At 36.7% G+C, this 12,500-nt stretch overlaps 2 long non-coding RNA genes across 2 annotated transcripts in view; both read left to right on the top strand.

The window, feature by feature from the left end:
• The window catches only part of LOC118768132, a 4,959-nt gene extending 3,820 nt beyond the window's left edge, over window positions 1-1,139 (top strand). The window contains exon 2 of the long non-coding RNA XR_005004004.1: window positions 374-1,139. This is a non-coding gene — a long non-coding RNA (uncharacterized LOC118768132). The remainder of the gene's footprint in view (window positions 1-373) is intronic.
• Window positions 1,140-10,797: 9,658 nt separating this feature from the next.
• Window positions 10,798-12,500, top strand: part of LOC118768158 — a 12,394-nt gene continuing 10,691 nt past the window's right edge. The window contains exon 1 of the long non-coding RNA XR_005004016.1: window positions 10,798-10,808. This is a non-coding gene — a long non-coding RNA (uncharacterized LOC118768158). The remainder of the gene's footprint in view (window positions 10,809-12,500) is intronic.

Here is a 12,500-nt window from a genome sequence, read left to right as displayed (position 1 = left end):
TTATTATCATTATTATTATTATTATTATTATTATTATTTTATTTTATTTATTATTTTATTATTATTATATATTATTATTATTTTTTATTATTATTATATTATTATTTTATTTATTATTATTATTATTTTATTATTATTATTATTATTATTTTATTTATTTATTATTATTATTATATTATTATTATTATTATATTATTATTATATTATTATTATTATTATTTTTATTATTATTATTATTATTATTATTATTATTATATTATTATTATTATATTTTATATTATTATTATTATTATTATTATTTATTATTATATTATTATTATCATTATTATTATTATTGTTGTTGTTGTTGTTTATTTTATTTATTTTTTTGCAGAAGACAATCTTCTGGAAGAACCTGGACAAATGTCTACATCAAGAGGAGATCAAACTGTGAAGTAACTTATTGATTTGTGAAACACTAACGAGAGGTCAAAGACTTCGTTAACTAATGACACCCACACACAACCCACAGGGGGCTGCCTTCTGCAAGACCAGTAGGGGTCACTAACCTTTTTATCACAGGGACTGTCTACTGCAACGTAAACACACACACACACACACCACATACAGAACAAGACACTACTAAAACACTGCTAAAACACTGCAACAGCACTACCACAACACTTCTATAACACTACTACAATGCACTCCACAGTGCACTACAACAGACCATAAGACACAACTATGACACCACTACAATACCTCAGAACACTGCTACCACCTTACTAGAACAGTACTACAACACTGCTATCACACCACCAGAACACTACTACAACACTAGCAGAATACTGTTTAAACACTGCTAACACACCACAAGAACACTGCTATGATACTACTAGAACAATGCTACAGCACCAACACAATACTTCTATAACACTTTTACAACACTGCTGCACCACTACCAGAACACTGCTACAATCTTATCAAAACAGTACTACAACAAAATTACCACACCGTCACTACACTGCTAACACACCACCAGAACACTAGTACAACACTGCTATAACTCCGCTAGAACACTTCTACAACACTGCTACCATGCCACCAGAACACTGCTACAACAATGCTGATATACCACCAGAACACTACTTACAACACCAACACACCACTGCGACAACACCACCAGAAAACTGTTATAACATCGCCACAACATCGCTTACGACACCAGCACAATACTTCTATAACACTTCTACAACACTGCCACAACACTGCTACAATACTACTACACTACCATTGCCAGAACACTTCAACAACACTTCCACAACACTAATATGATACCACCGTTATCACTACTACAACCACAACCACACTGTAGAATCCTGGGATGGGTGGTGGTAGTGGCATTAATGTTGATTGTGGTCAAGGTGCAGGCATGGCTGTGTGGTTAAGAAGCTAGCTTTGCAACCACAAGGTTTTTGAGTTCAGTCCCACCATGCCGGACCTTGGGCCAGTGTCTTTTACTATTCCATTGGGCAGCTAAGGAATGCCTTGTAAGTGAACTTGGGAGATGGAAACTGTGTGAAAACTTATCATTCACATACTTAATTATATATATATATATATATATATATGTGTGTGTGTGTGTGTGTATATATATATATATATATATATGTATATATATATATGTATATATATATATATATATTATATATCATCATCATCATCATCATCGTTTAACGTCCGTTTTCCGCGCTAGCACGGGTTGGACGGTTCGACCGGGGTCTGGGGCTCGGACTGCCCCAGGCTCCAGTCTAGTCTGGCAGTGTTTCTACAGCTGGATGCCCTTCCTAACGCCACCACTCCGCGAGTGTATAGTGGGTGTTTTTTACGTGCCACCTGCACAGGTGCCAGAGGGGTCTGGCATATATATATGTATATATATATATATATGTATATATATATATGTATATATATATGTATATATATATATATATGTATATATATATATGTATATATATATATGTATTATATATATATGCTCGGGAAGCGAGAAAGTCTTTTACATTTCGAACCTATGCTCTTTGAGAGAAAGGAACACAAATAAACAGGGAGAGAAAATAGACTAGCTTTTAGTGGCTAACGATCTATCATGGCGAATGTGTGTATGTATATAAATATATATATATATATATAAATAAATATATACATATATATGTATATATTTATATCTTTGTGACTGTGTTTGTCCCCCCACCATTACTTGACAACCGATACTGGTGTGTTTAGGTCTTCATCACTTTGCAGTTCAGCAAAAGAGACCGATAGAATAAGTACAAGGCTTACAAAGAATAAGTCCTGGGGTCGATTTGCTCAACTAAAACCCTTTGAAGTGGTGCTCCAGCATGGCCACAGTCAAAATGACTGAAACAAGTAAAGGGATAAAAGAACACACACATACGATGCCTGTCCACTCATGACCAAGGAAGGCCATCACTGACCATCGCCCATGCAAAATGCAGCAATGCCCTCGTGCATAAGGTTATTACATCCTTCCTCCCTTGTCAACTTCATCCAAGTTCACATGTTCAGATTCCCCATGCTTGCCATGTTGCCCTCCTACTCAACCAGGAACCAGATAGTTGCCTCACTGGTGACTGCACAACTTAAAGTTTAAGGTCCCACCAGGTTCACAGCACCTGGACTCAGGACATAATCGCGGACAGTGTTCTTTATTAACGAGAGGCAAAATCTGCATCCTTATATAGAATTCTGATATTTCTGGAAAAAAAAAAAAACAGGGTTTTATAAGGATGCAAAGTTTTACAATTTAAAACCATCTTAAAGACATTAAACTTGGCAGTTTTTTCCAGCGACTTTTCTTTCCTCACGGCTCTGCCACAGGGTCCTGAAAACCCCCTTTCAGAATCATTGCCTGCCGATCTTATGTGTTTCCATTAAAGGCGCCCCAAAGGTAGTGGTAGTGGTGTTGGGGATAGTGGTGGTGGTGGTGTGATGATGGTTGTGGTGTTGGTGATGATGATGGTTATGTTGGTGGTAGATGTGGTAGTGATGGTGGTTGTATTTAGCATATATATGTGTGTGTATATATATATATATATATATATATATATACGCATATATATAAAATTAACAGAATGAGATAAAAATCCATGGCTGTACACAGCCTTGGATTTTTACGTCATTCTGTTAATTTTTATATATATACGCATGCTGATATATGACCTACGTTGGACTCCTCATTTGCATAATCACCGAACCTGGAACTTAACTATGGTCTGTCCATAGCACTTACTCAGCATTACCTGACACCTTTGGGTCTCAATGACACCATTACCTCTCATAACCTGTATATATATATACACATATACATATACATATATTTGTATATAAATAAATGTATATATATATGCATATGCACATATATATATATATATATATATATATATATATATATATATTCTGTTGTGTCTGGGGAGAGTCATTTTCTTTTAGTGCCTTATTATTTAACACACTCACCGGTAAAATTTCCACTTATTTTTTTTTTTTTTTCCTAAATTTTGTTGCGTCTTGCAACCTTTTCAATAGTCTTGACTCTTGAAAAGACTATTGAAAAGGTCGCAAGACGCAACAAAAATTTTAGGAAAATAAAAATAAGAAATAAGTGGAAATTTTACGGTGAGTGTGTTAATAATAGGCACTAAAAGAGAATGACTCTCCCCTGACACAACAGAATATGCTCCAATACACGAACTCATATAAAGAATCTTGCAAACCAAATCCCGAAACGAAATATTTATATATATATATATATATATATATATATATATATATATATATAATATATATATATATACATATATATATATATTTGTGTATATATATATGCGTGTGTGTGTATATGCATATGTATACACACACACATACATACATACATACATACATACATACATACATACATACATACATACACACACACACACATATGACATATATTTATGTGCATCTGTGTTTGTGTAATCAGTTTGTAAACAAACCTTTCACAAACAGAAACATCCCCTTGGAAACAAAAATAACAAACTATATTCAACTCCCTGCAAAAAAAACAGCCCCTCCCTCCACACACACCATCACAGCACCAGCACAGAAAATAAACAACCTCTAAACAGCTCCTTTACTACTATGAACCAGAAAACCCTGAGAGAACCCCCAATTTCGAATGCAACCAACACAGACTGTATCTTTAACTTGCAATTCCTGCCCCATACGTACTCTTAAATATCGACCAATTTGTTCACAGCAGTTTCTAACACACACACATACACACACACTCCCCTCCCTTGCTACTATAGCTTCTCCGACTCCTCTCTCTCTCTCTCCCTCCCTCATTCTGCTATGCTACAATTTATCTTCAGGGACACACAGACCCTTACATGCTTCCTCTCTCTCCCTCTCTGTCTTTCCTCCCTCTTTCTCTCTCGACCTTCCATGTAAGAATACTTTAGTCTTGGACTATTTATAAATGCAAAAGAAGCCTGTTGTATACATGTATATAGAAATATATATAATACATATGTATATATAATATATATATAATATTTATGTATATATAATATGTATAATATGTATATATATAATATATATATGCATATATATATATGTATATATGTGTGTATATATATTATATATATATATATATGTTAGTGTATATATATATCCTGTGTGTATATATATATGTATATTATAATATGTATATATATATCAATAAATAATTCAATAGATTGTGGTTGTCTTTGTTTTCTTTCATTACTCAACTGATTACATATTTGCATGAATTTACATACACACATATATATATGTCTATGTGTATATATATATATATAGGCGCAGGAGTGGCTGTGTGGTAAGTAGCTTGCTAACCAACCACATGGTTCCGGGTTCAGTCCCACTGCATAGCATCTTGGGCAAGTATCTTCTGGTATAGCCCCAGGCCGACCAAAGCCTTGTGAGTAGATTTGGTAGACGGAAACTGAATGAAGCCCGTCACATTATGTATATATATATATATATATATATATATAATATATAATATATATAAATGTATGTGTGTGTGTGTATATGTTTGTGTGTCTGGTTTGTCCCTCTAGCATTGCTTGACAACCGATGCTGGTGTGTTTGCGTCCCCGTCACTTAGCGGATCGGCAAAAGAGACCAATAGAATAAGTACTGGGCTTACAAAGAATAAGTCCCGGGGTCGATTTGCTCGACTAAAAGGCGGTGCTCCAGCATGGCCGCAGTCAAATGACTGAAACAAGTAAAAGAGTAAAGAGTAATATATACATGTATGTGTATGTATATATATATATATATATATGCATGTGTGCATGTATAGATATACACAGCAGTGACTCCATCTATGAATTTCTGAAGAAGGAATATTATTCCGAAATATCATATCAGACTATGGATGACTAAATTACACCAGGTATATAGCCCATTGTCTGTATTATAGGGCATTGTTGTACCATTCAAAACCTTTTTATTCTTTATAAACAATACACAATGCTTCAAGCAAACTACAATACTCAGCACATAAAATATACCAATCTGACCGTACGACAGGCACCCATGCCAACCCCCTTTGCTTGCGAAGACATGTTGGGGCAAGCGAAATCGAAATCGAATTGAACCAGCCAGGATCCCTGGTCTGGTGGTACGTAAAAAGCACTATCCGACTCGTGGCCGATGCCAGCGCCGCCTCGACTGGCTTCCATGCCGGTGGCACATAAAATACACCAATCCGACCGTGGCCGCTGCCAGCCTCGCCTGGCACCTGTGCAGGTGGCACGTAAAAAGCACCCACTACACTCATGGAGTGGTTGGCGTTAGGAAGGGCATCCAGCTGTAGAAACATTGCCAGATAAGACTGGAGCCTGGTGCAGCCTTCTGGCTTCCCAGATCCCCGGTCGAACCGTCCAACCCATGCTAGCATGGAGAACGGACGTTAAACGATGATGATGATGATGATGATGATATATATATATAACGGGAAAACAAAAGACGAAGGCAGGTGGAGTACAAACAAACAATGTATTAGTATGGCACTCAGGAATAGAAATAAAACAAGTCTTTTACGTTTCGAGCCTATGCTCTTCGACAGAAAGATACACAGAAAAGAAACAAGGAGTGTAGGAGCTAATGATCCAACATATATATATATATATTTAAGTAGGTGAATGAATTATCCTATGTTTATCGTCAGCATGGGAAATTCGTTTAACCGAAACCTTGGTAGCAAATTCACGTCAGGAAACACGGTTGAAGCGAAACATGCTGTCTTCGAAACATGTGTCGAGAGTAAAGGAATTTTGTTAACATCTTCGTTCGACTCCATTCTTTCATTTATTTATATATGTATATATATATATATATATATATATATATATGAAATTGAATAAGGGTAGAAATTGATATTAATCAATTAAAACCAGTGGGTTAGCATATTTAAAAAAATCCGAAGATTAAAATATTTTTTACATACAAAATTTAAAGGACTGACCACTAAAAGTGGACAGCCTATATGCTAAACATAGACGTCAAATCGCCATTATCACGAAGAATGTGTTCTCAAGAAAAATCTCAGCAAAAAACTATCTTTGTGTGTCCATATATGTAAATATTAACAAGTGAAACAAATGGTACATAGGTAATCGTTTTTTATTTCGTATATTTTCATTTGTCTGGTTATTTTTGCATTTTGTGTTTTTTTTGGTGAATAAACTGTCATCTAAATTATGCAAAAATGAAAGTTATACTGCCATCTCATTTTAACAGATATATTTACCAAAATTAGATAAAAATATCTTGAAATACTAAAGAGTAAATTTATTCAATAAAATCGCCATTGGTTTCAACCGTGGCCTCCAGATGACTTTGGAATCTCCTGAAATTCTTCTGGATGGTCTCCTTGTTTAAGTTGGTGAATACTGCCATAATCCTTGCTTTCAGTTCATCTTTGGTGTTACAAGGAGTTTTGTTGGTCTCTTGCTCAACTGTGCCCTACACATAATAATCATGGGGATTGTAGTCTGAGGAGTTAGGTGTCCAGATGTTAAGGGTAATGTTGTGGTCGCAGAAATTGTCTGACAGTCATGACTGGGTTCTCCTGCTTGCGTGGTATGATGCAGAGTTCTGTTGGAGTCTTCCAGCAGCCACCCTGTTGACCCAGAACAGCACTACCTCCTCCAGGCACTTGATGTAGGCCTCTATATTGACCCTGAGGCCATGTGGAAAGATGAATGGAGGCATAACATCGCTATCACTAGTGATCACTCCAAACACCATAATGTTGACTGGGTGTTTGATTTTTATCACTTTTGGTACATGTCCTCAGATTGACACCCAAACACTCTCAAATGTCCGTACTGGAGATTCTGGCATGAGTGCCAAGCAGTACAGCATGTTGTTTCCAAATTTCTGGCAGAGTGAATTGTGTCATGGTGCTGATTTTCTCACAGACTGTGCCCAACTGACCCTACTATACTGTGTAGTCGACAAAATCAAAGACAAACAATGCACATGCATGAAATCAAAAATATAAAGTGGCGACAATTTACCCATTGCATCCTGTGTGTATATATGTTTTTGTTGTGTGTGTGTGTATATATATATATATATATTCAAAAGACCCAAAAAATGCTTTGAAGTTATTATCATGAATAAAAGTAAGTATTTATATTTCTATTAAAATATGCTACTAGTTTCAATTGCTTTAAAACACGATTTAGTCATGCTGAAATGAAAAAGGGAAAACAAGTTGAAATAAACTAAATTAATCTTTCTGAAAGCTCACATGATTTTCTAACAAAATCACCTAAGTAATGAAATTTCAGTACTGTGTGATTGTTATAAGAGAAACGTGAAGATCCAGAACTGATATCATGAATATATTTTAGTTTATTTTTCCCAGGAAAACCTGGGACGAGGTGGTGAAGCACAACCTTCGAACTTTAGGTCTCACCAAGGAAATGACTAGAGACCGAAACCTATGGAAGTATGCTGTGCGTGAGAAGACCCGGCAAGACCAGTGAGAACAGTCAAAATCAAACCAAATCAATATCAGTGGAAATTGCAGCTGTGGTTAAGCGAACCATCCGATCGTTTGTCCGTTGCCAGCCTTGCCTGGCCCCCATGCCGTTGGCACGTAAAAGCACCATCCGCTCGTGTCCGTTGCCAGCCTTGCCTGGCCCCCGTGCCGGTAGCATGTAAAAGCACCGTCCGTTCGTGTCCGTTGCCAGCCTCGCCTGGCCCCCGTGCCGATGGCACGTAAAAACACCATCTGTTCGTGGTCGTTTGCCAGCTCTGTCTGGCACCTGTGCAGGTGGCACGTAAAAAGCACCCACTACACTCACGGAGTGGTTGGCGTTAGGAAGGGCATCCAGCCGTAGAAACACTGCCAAACCTGACTGAACCTGATGAAGCCTTCCGGCTTCACAGACCCCAGTTAAACCGTCCAACCCATGCTAGCATGGAAAACGGACGCTAAATGATGATGATGATGATGATGATTTCAGCATGACTAGATCATCTTTCTAAACAACTGAAACCAGTCGCATATCTTAATAAGCATGTAAATGCTTTCTTTCTTTTACCCAGGATAAAATCAGTAGCATATGATGGTTGTTGCATTGGGTATACTGCCACACCCAATGCCACAAAATTTCAAGCAGGGGTATAACAAAAGTTTTCCATTAAGATTTGTGATTAAATTAATGAGTAAGGTTAATATTATAATGAATTTGTCATTTTCGATGGGTGTGCAGTGCACACTTAGCACATCTGGAATATATTGCCCCTGGATAAAACTTTCAAAGCATTTTCTTCTTTTTGTTTCTGAATATAGATTTATTTGTGTGAAAACTCTTAACCATTTCTATATCATACAATACAATGTAATATGATGGTCACTCCCGTCAATTTCGATTTATGAGTGTTTGAAGAAGATTTTAAAATGAGAGAGAAAGAGAGAGAGAGAGAGAGAGAGAGAGATAAAGAAAAGAAACAACTTTGAAGCTAAAAGCAGCTACATCTATTTGCGATGGATGTGTGAATGGAATCTGAATCCAAGTATGGATTTTGCTATCAAGTCACACTGGGGACAATAAAGATTTTGATATTTCCTGGGATTGAGCAAATGTGTCTGTTGATTGCAGGATTAAGTTCTTTAATTCTTTTATTGTTCTTTTTCCTCAACTCAAATTGTTTTAATGCATCGTGACACGTTTTACACCAATGCAAATCAATCCAGGCAATGACCTTTCCAAGATGTCAAATTAAGCTGTAGAGATTTTAGCAATTGTTTCAACTTATCCTCATACCGTCGTATATATGTATATATATATATATATGTATGTGTGTGTGTGTGTATGTTTTTGTGTCTGTGTTAGTCCCCCCAACATCGCTTGACAACCGATACTGGTGTGGTTACGTCCCCGTAACTTAGCGGTTCGGCAAAAGAAAACCGATAGAATAAGTACTAGGCTTACAAAAAATAAGTCCCAGCGTCAATTTGCTCGACTAAAGGCGGTGCTCCAGCATGGCCACAGTCAAAATGACCGAAACAAGTAAAAGAGTAAACACGAACAAGTTTGAATTTCCTGGTCCGAACCACAAAGCTACCTCGCATGGGAATCTTGGAGCGTATGGGAATCCCGTGAACCATGTCTATAAGTGTGTACCAAGATTAGATCTCGCGTTTGTCACATACATCTTTTTACAACTTCCACAATTTATTCTATCTATTTAAGTCGAGATGTATCACTCGACTTCCATGTTAAATAAATATCATCAATGCTTTTATTTATATTTTTTAAATCAATTTCTATGGCAGCAACGGTAACACGCCGGGCTAAACGTTTATCGGCATGTTATCTGAGTTCAAATTCCACCGAGGTCGACCCTGTCTTTTATCCTTCTGGAGATCGATAAAACCAGTAGCAGTTGAACACTGGGGATGAAGCAATCGACTTATCCCCTTCTCTGAAATTGCTGACATTGTACCAAAAATTAAATCAATATTTAAATCACATTCGTTTATCTTTAAAGATGCTTATTATTTCTTTATTTTGTCCTTCCTGAATATTTTTCAAATTGTTAAAGGTAATTTATGGACATCTTGTGTATATATATATATACATGTATATATATATACATATATATATATATACGTGTGTGTGTGTGTGAGAGAGAGAGAGATCCTAATAAAGATTTCATCGTTACTAACAGTGTGGTGGCACGTGGCTTAGTGAGTTGGACTCATGATTGTGGTTTCGATTCCTAGACCGGGTAACGCGTTGTAGTCTTGAGCAAAACACTTCGTTTCACATTGCTCCAGTCCACTCAGCTGGCAAACATGAGTAACCCTGCGATGGACCGGGGTTACGTCCAGGTTGGGAATATATGCACCATTGAAACCGGGAAACTGGCCCTTATGAGCCTGGCATGGCTCGAGAAGGTAACTTTACCTACTTTACTAACAGTGGTCCCATGATCAATGCAGCTTTCGGTGAAAGTTTGCGTTGGATATAAACAGGTTTTGTTTTAGGCAACACAAAATTTCGTCGTTCATTAATACGGAGGACATCTTGGATGTATTGACACTGCAAAAAAAGACTTAAATCTATTGGAATGCATGATTGGAAGAAGGTGGGATTATAGTGATGTGGGGATAACCAAGACCCACATAAACAGATTTATGGGGACGACTGTAAAAGTAATGTTACTCCTTCTCTTTACTCTTTACTCTTTTACTTGTTTCAGTCATTTGACTGCGGCCATGCTGGAGCACCGCCTTTAGTCGAGCAAATCGACCCCGGGACTTATTCTTTGTAAGTCCAGTACTTATTCTATTGGTCACTTTTGCCGAACCGCTAAGTGACGGGGACGTAAACACACCAGCATCGGTTGTCAAGCAATGCTAGGGAGACAAACACAGACACACAAACACATACACACACATACATATATATATATATATATATATATACATATATACGACAGGCTTCTTTCAGTTTCCGTCTACCAAATCCACTCACAAGGCATTGGTCGGCCTGGGGCTATAGCAGAAGACACTTGCCCAAGATGCCACGCAGTGGGACTGAACCCGGAACCATGTGGTTGGTTAGCGAGCTACTTATCACACAGCCACTCCTGAAAATTCATACCAAATCTGTGTGTGTGTGTGTGTGCCCGCGCCCAAACAAAGATGGGTTATGCATCAAGATAAAAACATACGTATACATTGCGTGTGTATGTGTGTGTGTGAGATACAGAAGGAGACAGGCAGACAGACAGGGACATAGACAGAGGCAGATTTAAGGAGACCGACATACACACACACAACATATACGAGCACAAACTTAAACACACACTACGTACGTATACATACATTCATACACACAGACCCAGGTACATAAAGACTTATAAATCGCAGACGTATGTTGGCTTGTGGAGTTTATAAATAAAAAAATAATGAAGAAACTATTTTACTTTAGTAGAGAAAGATCTTTTTGATTTGAACGGCAGTTTTTTCTAGCAGTGTCATATGAAATTGTCACCCATAATCATGACCCTAGTATTGATCTATTGCATTTCAATCTGTTTTAGGGTTAGGGTTAGAGTTAGGGTGAGGGGTGGGGGGAAGGGTATCCTTTTTCTTTAGAAATCTAAATAAACCCAATCTGTTTCTTAAACGAGGGACATATTCATACGGTACAGAATGTTTTCACCTCAATAGACATCATTGATTGGTTGAAATTGCAGAAATTGAAGAGAAAACACAACAAAATATCTTACAAACTATAGAATTTCTCAATAAAGCCAAGAGAAAAAGATGTTTTTATAACACATTCTACCAGTATACGAAGTTTAAAAGTGTTTAGTTACGTGGAAATTATTTTAAAAAACTGCCGGTCAAACGGAAAAGATCCGAAATATGTAAAAAAATATTCTGAAACATTTAAATAACAAATATGTTTTATTATACACTGATACACACAGTCCCAGGTACATAAAGACTTACAAATTGCAGACATATGTCGGCTTGTGGAGTTTATAAGTGAAAAATAATGAAGAAACTATTTTACTTTAGTAGAGAAGTATCTAAAAAAATAAGATCTTTTCGGTTTGAACGGCAGTTTTTAACATAATTTCTAGGTAACTAAGATCTTTTCGGTTTGACCGGCAGTTTTTTAAAATAATTTCACGTAACTAAACACTTTTAAACTTCGTATACTGGTAGAATGTGTTTATAAAACATCTTTTTCTCTTGGCTTTATTGAGAAATTCTATAGTTTGTAAGATATTTGTTGTTTTTTTCTTCAATTTCTGCAATTTCAACCAATCAATGACGTCTATTGAGGTGAAACATTCTGTGCCGTATGAATATGTCCCTCGTTTCAGAACAGATTGGGTTTATTTACATTTCTGAAGAAAAAAAGATATCC

The sequence above is a fragment of the Octopus sinensis genome, linkage group LG27, assembly GCF_006345805.1.
Source record: "Octopus sinensis linkage group LG27, ASM634580v1, whole genome shotgun sequence".
NCBI lineage: Eukaryota > Metazoa > Mollusca > Cephalopoda > Octopoda > Octopodidae > Octopus > Octopus sinensis.
Note: the sequence above shows the minus strand (reverse complement) of the source record. Positions and strands in the feature narration are given on the sequence as shown.